The sequence below is a fragment of the Oryctolagus cuniculus genome, chromosome 2, assembly GCF_964237555.1.
Source record: "Oryctolagus cuniculus chromosome 2, mOryCun1.1, whole genome shotgun sequence".
Taxonomy (NCBI): Eukaryota; Metazoa; Chordata; class Mammalia; order Lagomorpha; family Leporidae; genus Oryctolagus; species Oryctolagus cuniculus.
Window position 1 is genome coordinate 82,991,588 of NC_091433.1, and position 23,767 is coordinate 83,015,354.

The following is a 23,767-nucleotide window of genomic DNA, read 5'->3' on the forward strand; positions in this document are numbered from 1 at the left end:
TATATGCTAAACTATTATCTTAGTGCTCTTGCATCCAAAGTGATGACAACAAGTGATCACAACTCACCTTGCAAGTAAGAATAGGAAAGTAGGCAAAGGAGGCACCGGGGCTCTTGGAAATCCCTTGGTACAAACTAAATTTGACTTTCAAAGAGTGCGAATAGGGGACATCATTCTATTAAATCATTTTGGGATATGCAGGTCACAGAGTCCGAACACCATTTAGAAATGGGGAAGAGATCTGATCATTGAAGCCCCTAGCTCAAGCAATGCCTCATTTGTGAAACTGAACACGCTGGGATCCCTGGGCAGGTATAATCTGTTCTCCTTCTATGAAGGACTTTGACTGATGGGTTCTGTAACAGCAGCAACACAGGTGGTCCATTGTGCTGTTATTTAATCTTGTTGTAGGCCACCCACCTATTCTTGGAACCAACTGGAGGCAATGTGGATTAGCATTTTTCGGGATCCATGTGCAGGGTCTGCTCCCTTGCCATCATCATATTGCAGTGGAGAAGCTTAGCGCTTTGTGTTTTTGTGTCATATTCTTCCAATCGGATTCAGTGATATTTTGTTTGAACCTGAAAGGTCCAAAACTGACTTCTGGAATCAGGCAGTGCCAATGCTGGTTTATTTCTCTCCTTGTCTTTTGTCCTCTGTCATTCATGATAGTTCTCCTTTTAAAATTCACTTCATTGGCTACAGCCATAAGAAGCTAACATCTCTTCTCTATTAATTGCCTTTCCCAAACTATGTTCTTCTTCTTATTGGCCATTTTTCTACTCTGATTTCTGACTACTGGGACTACTGACTACTTCCCAGCCATTTGTGTGAGAATCCGGATCTTTGTTCCCAGTGAGGAGCATGGCTAGATGGGAACTAATGGAGAACTGCTAAGGTGAGGGTACAGGGCAAGGCCATGCAGCTGAGAAGGAACGCTGCCAACTCTAGAGTTAGGAAGATACTAGTCCTCTGTTGAATTCTGCATTAACTAAGATATATTTTACCAGGATTTATATAAAACTGCTGTTATCTCTTCCACAGTCCTGGATATGTTTACCATGAAAATAAATAGTTCCGTGTGTTTTTGCTGAACTCTTGTAATAGGAAAAGAGGAATGAGCTCTATGAATCTGAAATCTGGGCTTCAGGTGTCAGACAGGGTGTGGAATCAAAGTTTGACAGGTGCCATGTCAAAGGCTGACCCCCAGTGGCTGTTATCAACTGTTGCGTGTCTTTGGCAGGTGGATGCGACTAGTCTGCAAATCATATAGGAGGATGTTTGTACAGAAATGTATATTGTTGGTAGGCTTTCTGGAAAACTGTTTACTAATAAAAGTAAACATTTTACAATTGTGAGAAAATATCAATAAACACATTATTGATAATTGAAGCTATTGAGCTTTTAGAAACATGAAAATAGTCTGTTCATATAAATGAATAAGTTTGTGTTTAAGAATAATTCTTGCTTATTTTGCCATAATGTAACCACAGATTTTTGCTTTGGCTTTATTATTTCACAAAATAAAGTTGGTCATATGTTTAAGATAAGTTTTGAAAGGTGACCCCCATTTTGATGCCATACTACATTTTAAAAAAAAACTTATTTTGAAAGGTTTATAGAAAAACAGGAAGTTGCAAAAATTATAAAGTGCACCTATACTTTTCATCAAACTTCTCCCAATATAACATCTTACCTGTGTTCTGTTGCACAGGATAATATCAAAACCAGGAATATGTAATTGGTACAATTCATATACCATATTTAGATCTTACCAACTTTATCTGCATTTGCTTGTGTTTGTGTGTAGTTCTATCAGATGTAGACACATAACCATCACCACAATCAAGACAGAGAACTATTCCATCATGACAAAAGATCTCTCTTTTGTTATCTTTATACTTATGTCTGCCTCCTCCTCCTGCCCCATCCCTAACCCCTGGCAATTACGAATCCATTCTCAATCTCTACACTTTTGTCATTTGTAGACTATCATTTAAATGGAATAACACACTCTGTGACCTGTTGAGTTTGTTTTTTTCCACTTAGTATAATTCTTTTGAGATCTACCCAAGTTGTAGTACATATTAATAGTTTTTTTTTCCTTTTTCTTGAGGAATAATATTCCATGGTATGGACATACCACAATTCGTTTAACTATTCTTCCGTGGAAGGACACCTGCGTTGTTCCCAGTTAGGGATTCTTACAAATAAAATGGCTGTGAACATTTGTAAATTCGCCTTTGTGTGGGTAGGTTTTTCATTTCTCTGAGTAAATACCCAAGAGTGTTAGTGCTGGATCATATGGTTCAAGTATATTTATTTTTTAAGAAACTGACAAACTATTTTCCAAAGTAGCTGCATAATCCCACCCGGGATCCATGAGAGATCTGGTTTTTCCTGTCTTTGCTAACATTTGGTTTTGTCACTATTCTCATTTTAGCTGCTCTAATAGGTGTGCAATCATCCCTACTTTTAAATAACATAAAATGATATTTGATTCTTGCTATTAAAACCAGCTGCACCAAGAAAAATTAGAGTTAACTCTGTGAACAGCACAAACACAGTTGTATGGTTCGTGTTCTGACTTCCATGTGATTTAACAATTTAGCTAACTCCTATGAGGATAAAAAGCCAGGGATGATACAGTCATTCATAATGCAGCAAATTTTGACTAAGGTGGTTGGTTTCCTTATTAAAGCCATTTTCCTCCCTCTGACAAAGCCAGAAAACTTGCCAATTACTAGATTAATGGTGTTGAGTTACTAAGTTTTAGAATGGGGCTATGTAGAAGTTGGGCACACTATAATCTTACTTCTGTGTTTGCTCCTTGGGAGTGTTCATATTTAATCCACCCAGTGTACCTTTTCGCAGTGTGTTTGATGACACTAAAGTATAGAAGGGAGGGTTCTGTTCACTTCCTTATGGAGAGCTGGTTATGCAGACCACACTCCCTGACTTCCAGTGACTATGTCTGACCTCATCATGCCTTCACTTCCTGGATCAGGGGAGGAAGGACTGTGTTCACCTGAAGCCCAGCCTGTATTGTCCTCCCAAGTGGAGCTCAATGAGTGACTCAGTTCCCCCGCTGTCTAGTGTTGGAAGTGGAAGTATTATTCTTTCTCTTCCTGTTTTCCTGTCATATCAGACCCCCGAGAACACAATATGCTTTGAATTCTGTGCTCAAAAGTTCCCTTCTAATATATGAGGTCCAATTAAAATCCTTTGAGCCATAGTTCAGCTTTTATGTATTTCAATTATGAGGAAGAACCATCTGAATAACAGGAATGCAACACAAGCCAGTCCGTTGGAATAAGTGGTACCATAAATTTACCAAAACACAGAGAAACAGCCTGTTTCTCCCTGAAAAAAAAAGAAAAGAAAAGAAAAGAAAGGCAATACGACCTCAGTCATTTCAAACTATCACCTTTATAAAAACGTTCAATCAAAGATAACTCTAAATCACAAATGGCTACATTTATAGTCACTCAGATTTGCAAGGAGAAGGACAAAACCTTTGCGGGAAATCTGGAGTGGAAGTGCAGTTGAAAGCAAATCTCCGTTATTTTCTCCCTAATGAGTTACATGTGCACGCTGAGGCTATTCAAATGGCACCATCTTTAGAGGAAGACCCTACAGAAATATTGCTTTTTCCAAAAGCCATGTGGGAGGAAGTGTCTCAACAGAGACCAATCCTGAGAGGTAAATGTCTGCTTCTGCCATTGTTAACCTGAAGGGGGTTGGTAAACAGCCTTTTAAGAATTCATTTAATATTGGGGCCGCTGCTGTGGCGTAGCAGGTAAAGCCTCTGCCTGCAGTGCTGGCATCTCATATGGGCACCAGTTCAAGTCCCGGCTGCTCCACTTCCGATCCAGCTCTCTGCTATTGCCTGGGAAAGCAGTAGAAGATGGCCCAAGTCCTTGGACCCCTGCACCTGTGTGGGAGACCCGGAAGAAGCTCCTGGCTCCTGGCTTTGGATGGGCACAGCTCCAGCCTTGCGGCCAATTAGGTAGTGAACCATCGGATGGAAAACCTCTCTCTCTCTCTCTCTCTCTCTCTGCCTCTCCTCTCTTTGTAATTCTTTCAAATAAAATAAATAGATCTTTAACTAAAAAAAAAAATTCCTGTAATACAAGAAACATATAGTTCATTGACATCCTTTGGTAAATTTTCATGACTAACTATGGAAATATTTTGTCTCCTGGTAAGTCTGAACAGTTTCTTTTTAGGTACAAGTCAGGAAGTTATCCCTAGAGCTACCAGAAGTCCCCAATCTCAGATCCACAGTTGTATGTGGCATGTGTTTTCTACCCAACTATTATCACAGCACAAAGTTCAAAGGGCTTCAGAATCTACAATTCAAACAGTCTCAGAGGAAGACAAAACAAAGCAGGTTTTAATGAGTGAGAACAATGGGGGAAAAATTCCAATGAATAATACTCAGCCTTGTTTCCAGGACTCCTTGTGAACTAATGTGAGAGATCTTGGAACTCATTTTTCCTTCTCTTCTCCGGAGCGGTTATCAGGACCTCATTTTGTGTCGCCGCAGGATCTGAAGGCTGCTGCTGTCTTTCCCCATTTTCTTGTCATGTCATGTGTTAATAATCCTTCACCTTCTTTTTAGGCTCCTACAGAAATACAGAGTAGATGGATTTTGCCTTGAAATCTATTTGTGCCTTCTCTATCATACTTATCCTGGGAGTGCCAATATTTAAAGCCTTATTATGTTCAGATGACTTAAGACCAGTGTAATAACTTAATAATAATGTGGTTAGGGTCCTTAAATTCTGTTAGCCATATCTTTTCTGTGGATAGAAGCATTATTCATGTCTTCCAGAGCAGAATTTACCTCAAAGTCATTCTGTTCCCTGTAACTATGGAAATTGAAGCTTCTAATTGCTTTCTTAGTTGCTAAATGTTTTTAGTTTGTAGACTTGTCCTATAATCAACTGAAACTGGTACATGAAGAGTAAAAGGCTATATATAACTGGTTTTCAATATATATGTATGTGCGTGAATATATATAATTATATATACTTAATATATGTATATATAATTATATATGTATTACACAAAGTCTTCAAAAAGTTCATGAAGCATACAGATTGTGAAATAGCTATGGTTTTTTTTAAAAAAGATTTTTTATTTATTTGAAAAGTTGAATGGGGGAGAAAGAGAGAGAGAGAGATCTTCCATCCGCTGCTTCACTCTGTTAATGACCACCAAGGCTGGGGCTGGGCCAGGCTGAATCCAAGAATTGGGAATTCCATCCCAGTCTCCTACATGAGTGGCAGTGGCCCAAGTACTTGAACCATTCTCTGCTTCTTTCCCAGGCACATTAGCAGGGAGTTGGATCAGAAATGGAGCAGCTAGAACTTGAACTGGCCCTCCAGTATGGATGCCAGCATTGTTGCTAGTGGCTTAACCTGCTGTGCCGCAATATTTGCCCCACAGGATTTTTTAAGCAAAAACAAAAATTTATTTTTTGTATTTTTCTATGAACCTTTCAAAGTACCCCTCTGTATCATTTTTTTAAATTGAGGATTAGTACTCTCAAGCTGATGTGATTGAAAAAGTGAGATGCAAAGGTTCTAGTTAGCATATGCTTTCAGCTCCCCATACTTTAAGCACTGACCTAATCATTAGCACTTTTCTGTAAACTCTACTACCTACTTCTTTTATGGGTTTGCACTGAAATGTTTCAAAATTATTTTGAAGTCGGTAAATACTGGAGTGGATTTATATCTTCAGAAAAGTTGAGAGAGAATACTGCTGTTGTCATTGTCTCGAGATAGAGCATCCACATTCTTCATACATATGTTGCTACTCTTTGGCTACATCATTTTGTACCATCTTTTAGCTACCTGGTGTCTCCATTTTCTCATCTCAGCCTAGATGCTATGAGTCCTCCCTTCAATGTCTTGCCCACAAAAAAACTCCACTCAAACTGTTTCTCTGACTTAACATTCCTAGACTACAGAAGGTTGTTGGTGACAATCCATAGAGTATAAAAAAATATATAAAAGCAGTGCTTTTGAACTATTGTACATTAGAATTATCTAGGAAGCTTTCAAAAATTTTCCCTGCCCAGAACAATTAAATAAGCATTTTTGGGGTTGTAAACTAGCAATACGTATTGTTTACAAATTCCTTAGGTGATTCCGTTATGAAGACAGGATTGAGAGTCTGAAATCACTCATCTATAAATGTCAGACTTAGCTGAGTCTTTTTCCTCAATTTCCTTGTTATCTCTAGCCTCTTTCGGCTGTTGAGTATGATGTTCTTCCTTCACCGCCTTTAAATACATGACGTCAGAAACACATGCCAGGTGGTATTTGCAATAGCAGTTACGAAATTGATTAGGATGCCACCATCCCATATCAAAATGCCTGACTTTGAGTCCTGGCCCTGCTTCTGAGTTCAGTTCCCTGCTAATGCTCACCCTGGGTGGCAGCAATGTCATCACAAACTAGTTGAGTCCCTGTAATCCATGTTGGATTCTTGGGTTGAGTTTCTAACTCCTTGCTTCAGCCTGGCTCAGCCTTAGCCATTGCAAGCATTGGGGACTGAATCAGCAGAATGGAGTTTCCTTTCTCTGCCTCTTAAAAAAAAAAAAAAAAAAAGAGGGAGAAAAAAGAAAAGAAACAAAGAAAGCTTGGAAGGAGAAATAGATGTCGTTGGGAAGAAAGATATTCCAGCTACTTCCTGTGCCCTACCCAGACCCCACAAACGTATTTGCCTTCTCTTTCTTAATCATTACTTTTCAGAACACCAGGGAAATGTTTTTTAGTCTTGGTCTCCTGCTTGTGTCTTGTTTCCATCCCCAACCCCCTCTCAAATTCCTCATGTCATCTCTTTTCCTATGTTCTTCCAAATCTTCCATCTCTACCTTTTCTTGAAATTACTTCCAGTGTAGGCTAAACATGCTTAAATAATTGCTGCCTTTAAAACACTGCTATCTATGCATTATTCTCCTACTCTCCTCCTGTATGACAGTCAAGCTAACTGAATGACAGTCTCTAAGCTGTCACTCCTACCCCTCCATATGACTACATATTCTCGACTATTAAATCCAAAAGACATTTCTATGGTTATGTTTTTTTGAACACTCTGCATTTAGTTCTGCTTGTTACTTAGTTTTGTTTTCTTTTTTTTCCTCCTTTCCCCCACCTTTCCTACATGGCTTCTTCTGCTCTGGTCCTTGAGTGCTTTTCTTTTGTAGATTAATTAAACCCCATGGCTCCAATTGCACCTTTTTTTTTTTTTTGGACAGGCAGAGTGGACAGTGAGAGAGAGAGAGACAAAGAGAAAGGTCTTCCTTTGCCGTTGGTTCACTCTCCAATGGCCGCCGCGGCCAGCACGCTGCGGCCGGCGCACCACGCTGATCCAAAGCCAGGAGCCAGGTGCTTCCCCTGGTCTCCCATGGGGTGCAGGGCCCAAGCACTTGGGCCATCCTCCACTGCACTCCCAGGCCACAGCAGAGAGCTGGCCTGGAAGAGGGGCAACTGGGACAGAATCTGGCGCCCCGACCAGGACTAGAACCCAGGTGTGCTGGCACCGCAAGGTGGAGGATTAGATTAGCCTAGTGAGCTTCGGCGCCGGCCTCCAATTGCACCTTACATCTTGATGACTTTCGACTCATATGTGCATCCCAGCATTCTCTCCTGAACTGAAAATATTTGGAAGCCTCAAATTCTTTATTATTTTTATTTATTTGAGAAACATTGAGACACAGAGTAACAGACAGACATACAGACACTGTTCCCATCTGCTGATTGACTCCCAAAATACCTGTAATGCGGCTGGGTTGAACTTGGCTAGGGCCAGGGTCACAGCAAGAGTCAGGAATTGGAGATATATTCCAAATGTCCCACACGGGTGGCAGGAACCCCATTATTTGAGCCATCACTACTGCTTCCCAGGGTCTGCATTAGCAGGAAGCTAGAGTCAGGTGCTGGGGCTGGGAATCAAACCCAGGCAGGCACACCTATGGGGAACACAGCTGCCTTAACCACCAAACTAAACCCCTGCGTTATGCTGACTTCAAATTCAAAGCTAGAGTAGATTCTATCCTCTTTTCCAAAGTATACTCGTTCTCTGTTACCTGTCTTTATTTGTGGCTGGTCACTAACTGCAAAAGCCAGAAACAAAGTCTTGGGATTCTATCTCCTTAGTATCCCTGGAAATCTCTGGTGATTTATGTCTCGCTGCCGGAGTGCAGGGTCCTTGCCTAGATTAAGTAGAGGATCATACTGGACTTCTGGCTTCCAGTCCAAACCCCATCTAATTGTTTTTGCAGACTCCACATCTCCTTCTTCTCTTTCTCTGGACTTGAAACTGTTCATTTCTGTTTCACTGGGTGGTAAAACAAGGGGGTAGAATACTTAGGAATAAACAAGAGAATTTGAAGTGATGATCCATAGGTCTAATCTAACAGCAAAACAAGTGAAAACACAAAGTCACTGATTGAGAGAGCAAGAACAGGGCAAGGTCAGTGTAACAGAGGTCTTGAACTAGCAGTGGAGCAGGTGAGGCAGTCAGGTGAGGCATCCTTGTCGCTCCCCCTCTTCGTGGAGGAACGACACAGGACCCTGCGCTGTTCTTTCGTCTGCTCGGCCCTCCCCGGGTTTGCTGCTGGTTCTTCCCGGGTTGGCTACCATCCCTTCCACCTCCGTGGAAGGGCGGTTCCCCCTGGCCACTTTCCCCACTTCCTCAGGGGAGCGGCACACCGCCGGCCGGCTCTCTCGGGGGCTGCACAGGTGTTCCCTCAGATGTTCCCCTTAGATGTTCCTGGTGCATGTTCTCTCTCTCCTCCTTTATAGTCCTCCTCCGCCAATCCCAACTCGGCTGCCCACACGCCGAGTACACTGCTCTCCTCCAATCAGGAGCAGGATCAGCTCCTGGAGGTCATCACTCAAGTTGGCAAGAGGCAGCTGCGTAGAAGCTGTTTTCTCCTCTCCCAGCGCCATATTGTGGGAGAGCAGATGCATAGAATAAGTCTTAATTCCAGTAACTTAGTCCAGTCCGGGTTGCTCCCCACAATCCTTTTCGCTTTTCAGATATGTTTAATCCCTCCCTTTACTAAAGCCTCCTTATATAGAGTTTTATTAACATGCTACACAAACCAGCGAAAGAACTAGATAATAAAGTCTATCGATAGAGGTGTTGGTAGCAAGCAAGTCAGTTGAGTGGTATGAGCAGTGGGAAGGAATTGGATCCTTTCACAATCATCTATGTGAAGCACAGATTAAACAAAAAAAGAAAAAGAAAAAATGTTTTCCAAAATTCAGTTTTATATTTCTCATGTTCGTTTATTTACAGAGAGATAGTCCTTCAACTGCTGCCAAGCATTCACCTTTCAGAAAAGCTTTGATATGTAAAAGAAAGTGATTGGCATCTTTAACCTTATACCTGTGAGTACACTGGGAAAGACCCATGACATTTCTGTTGGAATAAAGTTGAAAATTCAAGAATATATACAAATTCCATCACCACCTTAGACTGGCCCCCCCTTCCAGCTTCATGGCTTATGCTGATTTTGCTTAGGGGAGCAGTCTCCCAAGACCGAACTACTCTTAACATATTCTGTTCTCATTCATCTCAGTGTCTGTGCTGTTCTCTTTGCTTCACATGCCCTTTATCATAACTTTCCTTGCAGGATTCTGTATTAGGAAAGCTTTGGGACCATAGTAAATGCTGACTAAATGCCTTTGAAATATAAGAGAAAGATTTGAGGGGATGACATTGTGGGGTTGTGGGGTAAGCTGCTGCCTGCAAGGCTGGCATCCCATATTGGCACTGGTTCGTGTCCTGACTGCTCCACTTCCAATCCACTCCCTGCCGATGCACCTGGGAAAGCAGCAGAAGATGGCCCAAATGCTTGGGTCCCTTCACTCATGTGGGAGACGTGGGTAGAGTGCCAGACTCCTGACCTTGGCCTAGCCCAGCCTTGGTCATTGTACCCATTTAGGGACAGAAGATTTCTGTCTGTCTCTCCCTCTCTCTCTCTCTCTGTAACTCTGCCTTTCAAATAAAGAAAGAAAACTTTTTTAAAACGTCAAAGATTTGGGTAGAAAAATTATATTCTGGAAAGGTACCACTTGTATAGTGATTTTTTTTTTAAACATCAGGGAACAGATTTAATTTGAATGAAAAAGAAATTATGAGACTATCTAAAGGTATTTGCATAGCCTTAGGTATTCAGGGATTAGAGTACTGGGAAAGCCCAGGGCTAGGATTGTGCCAGTACTAGTAGAATTGTAAGAACAGTTAAGGCATAACATGCGAAGTCACACACTTACCCTGGACCTGTAGTTTTCTCCTCAAACCACCATGAATCCACCCTTTGATTCTCAGCCCAACTCAGGAACCCTGGGTCCCTCAGGGGTCAGCGTCTGCCAGGTTCACCATCTAAAAAGAGATCTTACTTCTTACAGTATTTTATGTTTGATCTCAAATTTCCCCTGTTCTATAAAAATTACAGATGTACATGGAATATACTCTGTTGCAAATCCCAGGTGCAAATGTGTTGTCCTAGGAGAAGAGATGTGGAACTGCTGGATCATAAGTTTTATAAATAAGGCCAAAAAGGTTCTTCATTTGTGTCAATTTACATTGTCACCTGCAACTTGTGAGGGTTCTGATTCATCCTCATCTACAGCTGTTATTTCTGCCTGAAAATTAACCATTGCTGTTTCCATTAGTGCTCATTTGCTAGTAATGAGTTGTTTGGTTTTTGTTCGACTGAATATGTTTTCATATCTTCTTCTTTCTTTTATTTTTAAAATTTTAAAGATTTATTTATTTTATTTGAAAGGCAGGGTGACAGAGAGCAAGAGACAGGCAGACAGAAATATCTCCCACCCCGATTCACACCCCAAATGCCTGCAACAGCTGAGGCTAGACCAAGCCAAAGTCAGGAACCAGGAACTCCATCTGAGTATCCCACATGGGTTGGCAGCAACTCAAATACCAGAGCCATCATCCCTTGCTTCTTAAGCACACAAACAGGAAGCTGGATCAGAAGTGCAGAGTAACTGGGACTTGAATTGACACTCCAATAAAAGATTCAGACACCCCAAGCTACAAGTTAACCTGCTGTGCCACAATTCTCACCTTATCTTCTCTCTTTTTTAAAAAATAATCAAAATAAATTCACATAAATATTTTAAAGCATACAAGTTTTTAGTGACTAGTTTAACAAATTGTTCCATGAGTGTATACTACCCATGTAACCAACACCCCAATCAAGGTATATAGCATTCCTATCACATAGCAAGTTCCCTCTTGTTGATTTATTGCTAGCTTTCTCCACTTACCCAGCCTAAAGCAACCACTATTTAGATTTATGTACCCATACCTACTACTCACAGAAATGGGACAGCACTGTGCACACTATTCTGTGTCTGGCTTCTTTTGCCCCGCATGCTCTCCTTGAGATTTATCTATGTTGTCTGATGTATATCAGTAGTCTTGTTCTTTTTATTGTTGAATACTAGTCCACTGTGTGAATTACTACAAATTATTAATCCATTCTGCTGCTGATGGACATTTGGGTTGTTTCCAATTTATTGCCATCATAAATAAAAATTCAATAAGTATTGCTATACAAACTTTTGGGTGGACATTTGTTTTTATTTATTTGGGGATAAATCATTAGAGGTGAAATTTCTGCTCACAAGGTATATATTTAAGCCTATAGTTTCTCTAGTGTCTGTTTTATTTTTTATTTCCCTCCATGCTGCCTGAGAACACCAGTTCCTGTGCATTCTCATCAACATTGGAATATGTACTAGATTTAGATTTAAAAATCCTAATGGGTGTGTAGCAGTAACTCACTATGGTTTTAATTTGCATTTCCATAAGGACTAGTGGTGTTTCACCTTTTTCATGTTCACAGACAATTTATGAAATCTTTTTTTATGGTAGAGTCTATTCAAATTATATTTTGCTTTTTGTTATTGATTTGTAAATTTTTTATATAATCTTGATAAACAAATTCATCCTATATGTGTATTGGGAAGATTTTCTTGTGCCTTGATTTTTAATTTTCTTAATGACTTCTTTTGATGAAAAATGCTTTTTATTTTGATGAATCCTGGTCTATCAAAATTTTCTTTTATTGTTAGTGGTATTTGTGTTCTGATTAATTTGCTTATTTTTGTATATGTAGCAAAAGTATTCTTCAGGTAGAAAATAGCTTTATCCTTTTAGCTTTTATATTTAGATCTATAATCCATCTTGAGTTCAGTTTTCTGTGTAGTGTGAAATATAGGTTAAAGTTCATTTTTTATCTGTAAAAATATCCAGTTGGAGCAAGAAGATTGATGAAAAGACTTTCTTTTCTACATTGAATTGCAATAGCAATTTTGTCAAAAAGTATTTCACTTTTTATGTTTCGTTATATTACCTACCTTTCTATGAGGTTTCTTAGTCTACTTTTCTATACTTACACAAGAACCACATTGTTTTTATTTTATTTTTTTAAAGATCTACTTATTTATTTACATGCTTATTTGAAAGGCAAAGTGACAGAGACAGGGAAAGAGACAGAGATATCTTCTGTCCATTTGTCCACTCTCCAAATGTCCTCAATAGCCAGGGCTGAACTAGACTGAATCAGGGCACAGGAACTCCGTTGTGCTAACATGGGTGGCAGGGACCAAGTACTTGAGCCATCATCTTCTGCTTCCAAAGTGCATTAGCAGGGAGCTGGATAGGAAGTGGACTAGCTGAGACTTTAACCAGCACTCTGATATAGGGTGCTGGCATCTCAAGCACAGCTTAACCTGCTGTGCCCAAACATTCCCCACCCCCACACTGATTTTATAGTAACTTTATATTAAATTGTAAAATAAAGTAAGATGAGTCCTCAAAAATTGCTTCTCTTTTTTCAAAAATTGTCTTTTTTTTTTTTTTTTTTTTTGACATGTAGAGTGGACAGTGAGAGAGAGAGACAGAGAGAAAGGTCTTCCTTTGCCGTTGGTTCACCCTCCAATGGCCGCCATGGCCGGCGCACTGCGGCCAGCACGCCACGCTGATCCGATGGTAGGAGCCAGGTACTTATCCTGGTCTCCCATGGGGTGCAGGGCCCAAGCACTTGGGCCATCCTCCACTGCACTCCCTGGCCACAGCAGAGAGCTGGCCTGGAAGAGAGGCAACCGGGACAGAATCTGGTGCCCCGACCAGGACTAGAATCCGGTGTGCCGGCGCCGCAAGGCGGAGGATTAGCCTAGTGAGCCGCGGCGCCGGCCAAAAATTGTCTTTTTTTTTAAAAGACTTATTTTATTTATTTGAAAGACACAGTTACAGAGAGGTAGAGACAGAGAGAAAGGGGTCTCCCATCCACTGATTCACTCCCTAAATGGCCACAATGGCCAGAGCTGCGCCGATCCAAAGCCAGGAACCAGGAGCTTCTTCTGGGTCTCCCACATGGGTGCAGGGGCCCAAGGACTTGAGCCATCTTCTGCTTTCCTAAGCCATAGCAGAGAGCTGGATCGGAAGAGGAGCACCCAGGACTCGAACCAGCACCCATATGGGATGCCAGTGCTTCAGGCCAAGGCTTTAACCTGCTGTGCCACAGTGCTGGTCCCCCAAAATTGATCCTCCTTCTAGGACCTTTATATTTCCATACAAATGCTATTATCAAGAAGTTATATTTTAAAAAATTGTTTGCTATTATAAGTTTATAAGTTTACATTTAGTGTTATGATTGCTTTTGAGTTAACTTTGTGTGTAGTGTAAGGTATAGGTCAAGGTTCTTTTCTTTTTTGCACATGGATTATACATATTTGATGCACTGTATGTTGAAAAGGATATTTTTTGTTCTATAAAACTGAGTTGGTATCTACAAAATTGAGTTGGTCAAAAATCAGTTGGCTGAGTGGTATTGCAAGATGGCAGATTAAAAACTATAGCCTGCAAGCCCCATCCCAAGACACTGAGTTAATAATACATGAACTGGGCCGGCACCGTGGCTCAATAGGCTAATCCTCTGCCTGTGGCGCCGGCACACCGGGTTCTAGTCCCGGTCGGGGCGCTGGATTCTGTCTCAGTTGCCCCTCTTCCAAGCCAGCTCTCTGCTGTGGCCCGGGAGTGCAGTGGAGGATGGCCCAGGTCCTTGGGCCCTGCACCCCATGGGAGACCAGGATAAGCACCTGGCTCCTGCCTTCGGATGAGCGCAGTGCGCTGGCCACAGTGTGCCAGCCGCAGTGGCCATTGGGGGGTGAACCAACGGAAAAGGAAGACCTTTCTCTCTGTCTCTCTCTCTCCCTGTCCACTCTGCCTGTCAAAAAAAATAATAATAATACATGAACTAGAATACTACTGTGAGAACTCTAGAGACTAGTTAAAAGGCTATAGCACCCAGACCATTGTAAACCATACTGCCCCATATTGAGGTTCCTCTCCTGAGACAGAAACAAAAGAATTGACAATGAGTCTGAAATCCTGACTTGCCTAGGGGACTGCCCAAGGGAATAACACCTGTTTTGTAAGACTCAGAGCACTGAAAAGACTAGTAACAAAATTTGATAGATACTGAACACAGAGGCAAGCAACATGTTAGAGTTGAAGTCTCACAGGAAGATGTTAGGAGAAAAAGATATCAGGAAAGGTTTGAGAGTTTCTAGACCATCCAGCCATGGTGACTGGTGAAATTCTTCCTCTGTATGAGGAGAGTACACAAAGACTGAGTGAAGCAGTTGTTTTTCAAACACCCGAAGTCCACGTAAACACATATAGGACAAACAAATAAAAAAGAAACATAACCCAAATTAAATTAATGAATAACAACTATTGAAACCAAGAGCTTTTTTTTTTTGAGAAGTGACAATCTATAACTTGTCTAATAAGTAATCCAAGATAATTCATAAAGATGTTCAATGATCTGAAAGAGAACATGGGCACAAAACTAAATAAAAATGTGCATGAATAAAGTAGAAAATATAAAAAGGAATCAATTTTTGAGCTGGAAAACATAATAGCCAAGCTGAAAAAATTCATTAGAGAAGTTTAGCATCATACTTGATAAGACAGAATAAAAAGCCATCAAATTTTTTTTTTATTTATTTATTTGACAGGTAGAGTTACAGAGACAGAGAGAAAGGTCTTCCATCCACTAGTTCACCCCCTAAGCCAGAGCTACGCTGATCCGAAACCAGGAGCCAGGAACTTCTTCCTGGTCTCCCATGCGGGTGCAAGGGCCCAAGCACTTGGGCCATCGTCCACTAAAAGCCATCAAATTTTTAGACAGGGAGTATTAAAAATATTGAGTTATAGACCTGCAGAACAAAATAATGAGCAAAAGCAAAGAGGTCCTAACAGCTGTTATGAAATGGTATCAAGTGGATAAACATTCATTACAATAGTTCCAGACAGGAGAGAGACAGAGAGATGGGGATGGAGCTAGAGATAGACTGATGATAGATGGATGATAGATAGATTAGATAGATAGATAGATAGATAGATAGATAGCAAGAAAGAGATAGAGGGCTTATTTGAAGATATAAAAACTGACAGTTACACAAATCTGAGGAAAGAGCTATACATATAGATTCAAGAAGCTCAAAGAATTCCAACTAGGTTAAATTCAGAATCCAAAGTGCTCACCATCACACTATGGAACAGGTTAAAATCAGAGGTTGTAGACAGACAGACAGGCAGATAGATGCAGAAGGCTTATTTGAAGATAAAATGGCTGAAATTACAAAATTTGAGGAAAGGATTATACATATAGATTCAAGAAGCTCAAAGATCCCCAGCAAGATTAAATTCAAAGGGAGTGGACTAAACCAAGATGCATCATCATAAAACTGTCTGAAGTCAAAGACAAAGAATCTTGAAAACAGCAAGAGGAAAGCAATCGGTTACATATATGGGAGCTCCCATAAGATTATCAATAGATTCCTCAGCAGAAACTTTGCAGATCAAAAAAAGAATTGGATAATATATTCAAAGTGCTTAAAGAAAAACAAAAATTGTCAACCAAGAATACTGGATACAACTAAGTCTTTCCTCAAAAAGGATATGACAGAGTCAAATTAAGACTTCCAGATGAACAAAGCCTAAGGGAGTTCATTAATATATCTTATGTAATTGCAATGACAACCACAAAGTAAATAAATAATAAAGGAAAACATAAGGAAATTAAAACATATAGCTACAAATAAGTCAATGAAACGTGAAAAAAGACAGTAAGAGAGAAAAGGGACAAAAAGCTGTAAGATATTCTGAAAATAATTAACAAAATGGCAAGAGTAAGCCATTCTCTATCAGTAATTATTATTTTTAAAGATTTATTTAATATTTGAAAGACAGGGTTATATATAAAGAGACAGACAGAGATAGAGAGAGAGAGAGAGAGAGAGAGAGAAAGAGAATCTTCCACCCATTGGTTCACTCTCAAAATGGCCACAATGGCAGGAGCTGGGCCAATCTGAAGCCACGAGCCAGGAGCTTCTTTCAGTTCTCCCATGTGGATGCAGGCGCCCAAGCCCTTGAGCTATCCTCACTGCTTTCTCAGGCCTCAGCAGGGACCTGAGTCCAAAGAGGAGCAGCTGGGACTCAAATTGGCGCCCTTATGTGCTGCCAGCGCAGCAGGTGGCGGCTTTACCCACCACACCGTGGCGCCAGCCCTAGTAATTACTTTAAATGTGATGGATTAAACTCCTCCATAAAAGGCACAATTGAACAGATAAAAAAGGATTAAATGACATTATGTCTACAAAAGACTCATTTCAAATCTAAGGATTCACATAGGCTGAAAATGAAGGAGAATGATGTTCCTTGCAAATGGTACCCAGTAGAGCACAAGATGTGGGTATACTACTATCAAACAAAATACACTTTACCAAAATCTGTCACAAGAAACAAATTCAAGCATTAATTCATCAAGAAGATAGAATAATTATAAATATTTATGCAGTAAAATCAGAGCTTCTAAATATATGAAGCATGTTTTGATAGCATCGAAGGGCGAAATAGCAAAAACAGTAGACTTGAATATCCTGCATTCCATAATAGGTATAATAACATGATAGAAAACTAATAAGGAAATAAATAACTTGAACAACTCTATAGACCAGTTGAACCCAGCATAAATATGCAGAACATTCCACTCAAGAGCAAAAGAATAAGCACTTTTTTCAAATATACATGAAACATTTTACAAGATAGATCACATGTTAGGCTACAAAACAATAATTTAAAAAAATTAAGAAGCTTGAAATCATAGAAAATGTAACAATAAGGATTAGGACAGAGGTGCAGTGGAGTATTAATAAAAGACAATTAAAAATCAACAGAAGAGTCAGTTTTTTGAAAAGATCAATAAAATTGAAAAATCCTTACATTAACCAAGAAAACAAATAAGTTCAAATAACTGGAATCATAAATAATAGAAGAGGCATTGCAGCTGATACCACAGAAATATAAAGGATAATAAAAAACAACAATGAGCAGTTACACACCAGTAATTTGATAACCTACAAGAAATTGATGATTTCCTATGAACATGCCACCTACCAACACTGAATCATGAAGAAACAGAACATCTGAAAAGACCAATAACAAGTAAGGAAATTAAATCAATAATTTAATAAATCTTCTATCAAAGAGAAGCCCAGATCCTGAGGAGGTTTTATGACTGAATTTCACCAAACATTTAAATAAGAATTAATAGCAATCCTTCTCAAACTTTTCCAAAAAAAAATTTTTTTTTGACAGGCAGAGTGGACAGTGAGAGAGAGAGAGACAGAGAGAAAGGTCTTCCTTTTGCCGTTGGTTCACGCTCCAATGGCCGGCGCAGCCGGCGCGCTGCGGCCAGCCACCGCGCTGATCCGATGGCAGGAGCCAGGTACTTATCCTGGTCTCCCATGGGGTGCAGGGCCCAAGCACTTGGGCCATTCAAAAAAAATTTAAGAAGGGAACCAGATGAAGATGCAACCAGAAAATTGATAGATCTATTGAATATTGATGCAAAAATCCTCAACAAAATACTAGCAAATTGAATTCAACAGCATATTAAAATGATTTACACTGTGACTAAGTGAGATTTGTTTATGGAAAACAATTTTGGCTTAAAATCCAAAAACCAATGTAGTTCACTGCATTGACAGAGTGATGGACAAAAACCACATGCTGATCTCAATTTATGCAGAAAAGCAAAATTAATACCCTTTCATGACAAAAACAGTCAACAATATGGGAGCAGAAGGAATCCACTTCAAAATGATAAAGGACTTTTGTGTAGGACCTACAGCTAACATCATACTCAATGGTAAAAGACTGAAAGATTTTCCTCTAATATGAGGAACAAAAAATGTCTACTCATTCTTGTCACTTTTTTCAACATAGGACTGGAAATCATAATAACCAAAGCAATCAGGCTAGAAAAGAAGGTGTTCAAATAGAAAGAACTAAATTGACCTCTAACTTAACATGTATAAACCTCTAAAGTTTCCACAAAATACCTGTTAGAACTTATAAACAAGTTCAGTAAAGTTGCTGGATACAAAGTCAATGCAGAAAAATGAGTTATGTTTCTGTATGCTAGCAACGAACAATATAAAAAATTGTAAAGATTCATTTATAATGGCTTCAAAAAGAAGGATGCTTAGAGAAAATTAATCAAGAGAATGAAAGACATACACTTAAAACTATGAAACATTGCTTTAAAAAACTAAAAAAGACACAAATAAATTGAAAGACAACTTGGGTTCATGGATTTGAGAACTTATTATGTTAAGTTATCACTACCCAATGTGACCTACAGGTTCAACACAATCCCTAGTAATATATTAAAGGCAAATTTTGTAGAAATAAAAACATTTCTCCCCAAATTCATATCAAATTTCAAGGGACTCTGAGTAACCAATATCATTTTGAAAAAGGAGAAGTTTCGAAGACTGATTTCAAGCCATGTTTCAAAGTTTTAGTAATCAAAACAGTGTCATACTGGCATGATGACAAATACATCATTGTAATAAAATAGATTCCAGAAATAAACCCTTGCATACATAGACATTATCTTTGATAAGGGAGTCAACACCATCTGATGAGGCTAAAAACAATCTCTTTAAGTGATGGTGTTGGGAAACTGGATATCCACTTGTAAAAGATTGAAAATGAACCTTTATCTTATACCATACACAAAAAATTATCTCAAAATGGATGAAAGCCCAGAATCTGAAACCTAAAACTATAAACCTCCTAGAAGAAAACATAGGGTAAAATCTAACATTTGATTTGATATTGATTTGTTCACCAAAAGCACAGACAGTAACAGCAAAAATAGAGGGAAGGGGCATCAAACTTAAATACACATGCACATCAAAGGGTATAATGAAAGAGTGAAAACCAATCTGAAGTGTAAGTATTTGCAAATCACATATCTGACAAGGAATTTGTATTCAGAACATAGATGCTCCTTGGCTTATAATGACGTTATTCTAGATAATCTCATTTCAATTTACAATAATCTCATTGTAAGTTGAAAATATCTGAGGTCCGAAACACACTTAATATACCTAATTTACTGAACAGCATAACTTGGTCTAGTATACCTTATGTATTCTCAGAATGCCTACATTGGCCTGTAGTTGGGCAAAATCATCTAATACCACTTTTTTATACTAAAGTATTGAGTATTTCATAAATGCACACAGATGAAGGTTTTGTCTGCATTATGGGATCAAAGGCACTTGAGGCCAGCATTGTGGTAAAGTGGGTTAAGCTGTTGCCTGTGATTCTACCATCTCATATGTTTATGTCCCAACTGCTTCACTTCCCATCCAGGTCTCTGATAATGCACCTGGGAAAGCAGCAGCAGATGGCCCAAGTGTTTTGAGCCCCTGTCACCTATTTGGGAGACCTGGAAGGTGTTCCTTGCTCCTGGCTTCTGCCTAGCCCAGCCTTGGCCATTGTGGTCATTTGGGAAGTGCACCAGCAGATGGAAGACCTCTCTTTCTCTGTCTCTGTCTCTCCCTCTCTCTCTGTAACTCTGCCTTTCAAATAAAAACAAACCACCTAGCAACACGGTATAGAGTATCAGTTGCTTATTTTCATAATCTCATGACTGACTGGGTGCTGCAATTCACTACCATTGCCTTGTGTCCTCAGAGAGTAACACACCACCTATTGCTAGCCCTGGAAAAGATTAACATTCAAAAGTCGAAGTAATTTCTACTGAGTGCATGTCACTTTGCGCCATTGTAAACTTAGGAAAACATGTCATACCACCCTAAGTTAGGGACCATCTGTATATAAAGAACTCTAGCAACTCAATAACAACAACCCAATTAAAACATAGGCAAAGGACTTGTATATAGACATTTCTCCAAAGAAGGCTACAAATGGTAGAAAACCTTACGAAAAGATACTTAATATCAGTAGTCATCAGAGAAATAGAAATAAAAACCACAATCAAATATCAATTCATACCCATGATGGTAGTGTCTGTTAAAAGAAAAAAAAAAAAAACAGAAAATAATAAGTATTGATGATGATGGAGAAGCTGGAACATTTTTGTACTGGTGGTAGGTTTGTAAAATGTAACAGTAGTATCACTTCTGGGTGCTTATCCTAAAGAATTGAGAGCAGGTATTGAAGTAATATTTGCACACAATAATTTGTAGCCTCTAATATTTACAACGTTAAAAAGTGGAAGCAATGTGTATTTTGGTCAGAAGATGGGTAAACAAAATGTGGTATATACAGGTAGTGAACTATGATTTCGGCTTTAAAAAGACAGAAAATTTCATCTAATGGTACAGGCTGGATCAAACCTGAGTACCTAATGATAAGATATACCAGTCAGAAAATGACAAGTAATATGTAATTCCATTTATATAAGATATCTAAAGTAATCAGATTCATGGAAACAAATTATAATCATGACTAGGAGCTGGGGGAAAGAAGGAAAGGGAAGATTTATAATGGGTATTGAGTTTCAGATTTATAGAATGAAAATGTTCTGAAGATCTGTTTCACAACAATGAATACGGTTAGTAATATGTAACTGTACACAAAAAATGATTGAAATGAAAAAGTTATGGGGTTTTTGCTACAAGAAAGAAATTGATCCTATGTATTTTGATTCTTCATCACTGTTACTTTATAGAAAATGTTGAAATCAGATACTGTGACTCCTGAAGCTTCATTATTCCACTCCATTGCTCTAATTGTTGTTTTAACTTTACCTTTGCTTTTATGTAATTGCATATATATTTGCATGCAGAGGCAAGAGACAATGCAAAGAAATCCTATGTATCATGCAACATATTTTCTCCTGTGTATCATGCAACATATTTTCCCAATGGTAGCGTCTTACAAAGCCACAGTGTAACATCACAACCAGTGTGACATTAATGCCGTGAAGATAAAGAACACTTCTCATAATCAAGGCTCCCCCTTGTTGCCCTCTTATCAGCATACCCACTTCCCTTTGAATTCATGACAGCTACTCATCTGTTCTCGATTTTTATAAATACGTCATTTGGAGAACATGATATTAATGGAGTCATACAGCATGTGACTTTGAACATTTGGCTTTTTTGTTGTTCAGCTTAATTCTCTAAGGACTTTTCCAGTTGTGATGGGACAAACTTGCTCCTTTTAAATGCAGAGAACTGTCCCACAGGATGGATGCACCACTGTGATTTGAATGGCTCACCCATCAAGGGACAGCAAGGTTGTCCCTAGTTTTATTACACTTCTGACCAAAATTGTGATAGACATTCTTGTACAGGTGTTCTTGTAAACACACATTTTCATTGCTCCAGGATAAATGCCGGGGTGGGGGGTAGAATTTTGTTGGGTCTTACGGTCATGTTTAGTTCTTTGAGAAATTGCTAAACACTTTTCCAGAGTGACTATATAAATTTACATTCTCATCAGCAACATGTGAGTGAACATTTTGTCTGTATCCTTACCAGAATGTCCTTCTCATGAATATTTTTTATGTTAGCCATTTTGATGGATATGCAGTGATACTGATTGGCTAATGACATCAGACATCTTTCCATGTGTTATTTGCCATCAATATATCACTTTCAATTAAATGCCTTCTTGTATCTTTTATCCATTTTCTAACAGGGCTGTTATTTATTATTGAGTTTTGAGAGTTCTTTATTTATTCTAGATACTGGTTCTCTATCAGATATATGGTTAAAAATATTTTTCTCCACTCTATACTTTGCTTTTTCATTCTTTGAGCAAGTTTTTCATAAAGCACATTTAAAAACTTTTAGGGGGGCCAGCGCTATGGCATAGCAGTTAAAGCCACTGTCTGCAGTGCCAGCATCTCATATAGGCGCTAGTTCGAGTTCCAGCTGCTCCATTTCTGATCCAGCTCTCTGCTGTGGCCTGGGAAGGCAGTGGAGGATAGCCCAAGTGTTTGGACCCCTGCACCCACGTGGGAGACCCAGAGGAAGTTCCTGGCTCCTGGCTTTGGATCGGCACAGCTCCTGCTGTTGCGGCCAACTGGGGAGGGAACCAACGGATGGAAGACCTCGCTCTCACTCTCTCTGTCTCCCCTTCTCTCTATGTAACTCTAAATTTCAAATAAATAAATATTTTAAAAAATTTTATGGAGTCCAGTTCATGAATTTTCCTTCATGAATTTTGTTTATGAATTTTTCTTTACTTTGATCAAGATCTTGAAGATTTTTATTCACTTATTTACTTTTAAAGATTTTTTTAAAAAAAGATCTATTTATTTATTTGAAAGAAAGAGAAAGGATAGAGAGAGACAGATATCTTCCATCTGCTGGTTAACTCCCTAAATGGCCACAGTGACTGGAGCTGGGCTGATCCAAAGGTAGGAGCCAGGAGCTTCTTCCAGGTCTCCCACACTGGTGCAGGAGCCCAAGCACTTGGGCCATCTTCTATTGCTTTCCTAGGCCATCAGCACGGAGCTTGATTGGAAGTGGGGCATCCTGGTCTTGAATTAGTGCCCATATGGGACGCTAGTGCCACAAGCCAATGCTTAGCCTGCTATGCCACAGTGCCAGCCTCCACCCCTTGGTTCATTCCCCGAATGGCCACAATGGCCAGGGCTGGGCCAGGCAGAAGCTAGGTGCCAGGAACTTCATTCTCAAATGGATACAAGGGCCCAAGTATTTGGACCATCCTCCACTGCTTTCCCAGGTGCAATAGTAGGGAGCTGGATCAGGAGTGAACCTGCATCCATATGGAAAGCCAGCGTTGCAGGTAGCAGCTTTTACCTATTATGCCACAGTGTCAGCCCCTAAATTATCTATCTATCTATTTATGTTTTTATATATTTGAGAGGCAGGGTGACAGAGAGATGGAGTGACAGAGAAAGAGATCTTCCATCCACTGAATCACTCCCCAAATGGCTGCAACTGCCTAGGCTGGATCAGGCTGAAGCCAGGAGCCAGATCCTCCATTCAGTCTCCTATACAGATAACAGGGTCCCAAGCTCCTGGGTCATCTTCCACTGCTTTCCCTGACACATTAGCAGGGAGCTGGAATGCAAGCGAAACACTGGGACATGAACCCGCCTCCATATGGGTTGCCGGCATCACAGGCAGCAGATTAACCAAGTGGACCACAATGCCAGCCCGGATCTTGAAGATTTTTAATGTATATTCCTAAGAGTTGTATAGCTTTCTGCTTAAATGTAAGGTTTTGATTCATTTGGAGTTCATTTTTATGTAACATTTTTATGTTATTACATTTTTATGTAACAATTTTAAGACTTGGATGGTAGCTGGGATTGAGATTTAGATGTCTACTTGCTGTAGAG

The 23,767-nt window shown here is 39.5% G+C and overlaps 1 long non-coding RNA gene across 8 annotated transcripts in view; it reads right to left on the reverse strand.

Moving 5' to 3' along the window:
* Nucleotides 1-4,378: 4,378 nt before the first annotated feature.
* Nucleotides 4,379-23,767, reverse strand: part of LOC127490274 (uncharacterized) — a 137,850-nt gene continuing 118,461 nt past the window's right edge. For all 8 annotated transcript variants that reach the window (XR_011386356.1, XR_011386355.1, XR_007918149.2 and 5 more), the window contains one exon: nt 4,379-4,628. This is a non-coding gene — a long non-coding RNA (uncharacterized lncRNA). The remainder of the gene's footprint in view (nt 4,629-23,767) is intronic.